This window comes from Mandrillus leucophaeus, unplaced genomic scaffold, assembly GCF_000951045.1.
Source record: "Mandrillus leucophaeus isolate KB7577 unplaced genomic scaffold, Mleu.le_1.0 Scaffold394, whole genome shotgun sequence".
Taxonomy (NCBI): domain Eukaryota; kingdom Metazoa; phylum Chordata; class Mammalia; order Primates; family Cercopithecidae; genus Mandrillus; species Mandrillus leucophaeus.
In genome coordinates this window covers 2,518,725-2,522,170 of record NW_012104187.1, presented here as the reverse complement: position 1 = coordinate 2,522,170, position 3,446 = coordinate 2,518,725, and the positions used below count along the sequence as shown (strand labels likewise).

Here is a 3,446-nt window from a genome sequence, read left to right as displayed (position 1 = left end):
CCCACGTTTTAGTTCCCCGCTACCCCGGGCGCCCCTCCGCACCCTCGCGACGCACATGGCCCCCAAGAGGAGCACTCGTATTTCCAGCCTCGGCGGCTCTCCCGGCCGCAGCGCCCTTTGTTGAGAGGTAGATTTGGATGAAACGGGGACGGGATCCTGAAATCGGGAGCTGCTTGGGTCAAGTGGCTTCCCTCCTCTCCCGAAGAAAGGGCTCTGTAGGGGCTCCAGCCCCCAGAGAACGCCCCCATTTTATAGGGACGGGTTGCGTGGGAGGCGGCCAACCCGCCAAGGTGGGTGTTAGGCTGGAGAGAGCCCCGACAAAAATGTTATTAACTTAAGTTGGGGGGACACTTGTGTGAGATTGGATGGCTGGTAAGATGGCGGTTCCCAGTTGTTTCCAAGGTCTCCTGCATTTGTGTTTAAAATGCTAAAGTTTTCAAGGTGTTGTGTGTTGGGAGTCTTGGATAAGTGCTCTAAACATCACTTGGGAGGTGCTCCCTGGGAAGTGGGCATTTCAAATTTGGAGCTTTTTGTGGAGTGAAGATGGTGACTGGACGTTAGCCTTGCTGGAGGCTTCCTTTCTCACTACTTCTTTCTCTCCTTTTTCTTTTTTCCCCTTTTGGAGACTGCAACTTTTCTCTCGACTTCTACGTAGAAGGGATGCACTCAGCATCATGACTCCAGTCCACTACCTTTTATAGGTTTTGCTAAATGTCAGCATAGGTCATTTGGCAAAGGGATGCTTTAGAAAGGAGCACTAAAAAGTTGATTGCATATGTTTACGCAGTCACTTGGGCTTGACAGCAATATGGCATGATCTTTTTCCCAGAGATTTACAGTTAATAATTGGAAGTAAACAAGTAGAGAGACTTTGATCATTACCAATTGCAGTAAAAGGATTTAGTGGGCTTAGTGGTCACGGTTCAATATATGAAAGAGAAGTATGTATTAACCCCTTCCCTTAATGTGGGCAAAATTCCGAGCATATTTATCCAAATGCAAGTGTAGGTTGGTGGTGTGTACAACATTATGAGTAGTTCAACGTATATTTTATAGGAACCGTAACTCCCATGTTCTGGAAACACATTATAAGCTCCACGAAAGAGTTGATACCTAAGGATGCAAATTATTGACAGTGTATAACAAGTTATGAGACTCTATATGTTAACATTTGAGTTTTAAGTAGACTGATCAGAAATCCTTGGGGTTGATTTTGTAAACAAAATTATAATTTTTTTAGATTTGAGTTAATTCCATACATCATGAAATAACCTACTTGTGTGAGTCTTATGCCTAGTAAAAGTATCTTTAAAGCCATATACAAGTCACTGTGTATGCATGTATACACTTAAAGCTTTTGTAAGAAAATTAAGCATTTAACTGTACATGATAAGTCCATTAATACTCTATCACTAATTTCTTGGATGTATGTTAAGTGTGCAGATAGGCAAATTTCTCTCCAGGAGTCAAATTAACCCTAGCTTTACCCATGCTTATGTTGGGCTGTGAACCCCAACTGGGGCTATGGAGTTCATTTGCATTTCTTAGATTGCAATAGGCAAGTTGATGGTTAACACTAGAACTTGCTTCTGTTTTCCTTCATTTTGACATTCCTGGTGTTAGGCCTCCACCTAAAATCTGACAGCCCCAAGTGAGTGTGTTACAATGGCAAGTTTTAACGGTTGAGTATTTTTACCATAATATGTTTGGTGCATTTTTGCTTGCTTAACTGGCACTTTCTAGGTTGGAACCTGGAAGGTTTTCACTTCTGTGGTGGAAGAGATTGTTTCTCAAATCTTATCAAGCACGTCAAACACTTTGGAAGTCTTCCTTAGGTTGCCACTACTTTCAAATAGTATAAAAACATAAAGAACTGATTTTTATATAAGTAACAGTGATATTTATTAGCATTATAAATGGTCACAGGATTGTGACCAAATTTTTCTGAACTGAGGTAGAGGAATTCTGTGAATTAAGACTTAAGATGAATTTGAAAGACTTTTGGTCAAGTACATGTGACTTAAATGCTGAAAGCAAACCGGTAGATAACCCTCCACTGAGGTTTGAGTGTTCTCCTTGTTAATACTTGTGTTTGTGTGGCGTTGGTTTTCTGCAAGGTAGAGGAGAAATAAAGGCAGCTATTTTTATTGGAGCCCCTTCATGAACTTTGTGATCAGTGGTTTTTTAGTGCAGTATGCTTTCACAGGCAAACAGAAGTATTACCTCACTATCTTTCTAGGAAAGATCCTGTGGTTTCAGAAGGAGAATTTTCTTTAAGCACCAAGAAGGCTGTTCTTTAATTTACCAAGTACAATTTGATTTAAATATTGCTACTCTTTAGGGACATTGCTCTACCTGCAACTCCTCTATGCCCCGCTTAGATTTATGTTAACATGTTGACAGTATTCTCCAAAACAAGTAATCCAAAGATAACTGAGTCGTCACACCAGAAGTTTTCTGGTAGAGGTCGCCAGTTGCCACTGTGGTCACTTTCATAAGAGAGGCTTTGTTTTGTTTTTTACCATTTTCTTGAGGTTAGCTCTTAATTTCAGCCATTGAGCTGTGTTGATTGGTGTTTCCCTTTACTGCATTAATACACCTTAGGAATTAAAACCGCAGGTACATCTTACTGCAAGTTTCAAAAGGTCCTGGATTTCCATTCAAGGAAGATTTAAAAGTGTACTTCAGTGAGGTCTGAAAGCTTAGTCTTATATCAGGTTCTGAAATGAATGAAGGAGGGGGGTTGAAGTTTATTTTTTAAGAATACTACACGAAGTAATTGACTTCCCTGACTGTCGGCTGGTGTATAGTTGCTGACAGTTCCCCATTGTGACTTTCCTGTAATAGAGATACCTGTTGGGAATATCATTTCATCGTATGGGGGGTTTTACATTTGTTTTTCTCTTCTGTCGCTGCTATGGGTTGACAAGCTGTTGATTTAGCGTTGGGAATGGGCTGGTCACATGGTTCTGTACATGTTGTCACTATCGTACTGATTAAAGTACTTTTTCTTGCCCCCAGCATAGTTTGTTCAAATAAAACACTGGGCTTTGCCCCCTCTTCTTCTTGTAAAACAGATTTCAGTTTTCAGCCTTTCCAAAACTTTGTATCGCTCATTTGATCTACAGGAGAGCGTCACATTAGAGAAAGAAGTTTTAAAGAGGTTCGGTTCAATAAACATCTCTGCAATTTGAGCCCTGACGGTTTCGGGCTAAGTGCACAGTTGGCAATTCTCAAAAAATCCCTTCGTGAAATTTCTGACCTAGTGATTGCAGACAGGACAGACCGAGGGAGTCGAGATCTGAAACCAGCTCTGCGCACCAAGTCGACGTGGAAAGAGGCTCCCGGAGTGTCCGAAATGGCCGGGAGTGCGGTTTGCATTTTCCTTTCGCGGGCGCTGCCGCAGGCTCCCGGGTCGCCGCCGCCCAGGACTTGGTCCCCAGTCC

At 42.1% G+C, this 3,446-nt stretch overlaps 1 protein-coding gene across 1 annotated transcript in view; it reads left to right on the top strand.

Annotated features, from left to right (window-relative positions):
• LOC105547669 (COMM domain-containing protein 3) overlaps window positions 1-3,446 on the top strand; it is a 15,075-nt gene that overhangs the window by 5,678 nt on the left and 5,951 nt on the right. The window lies entirely within an intron of this gene.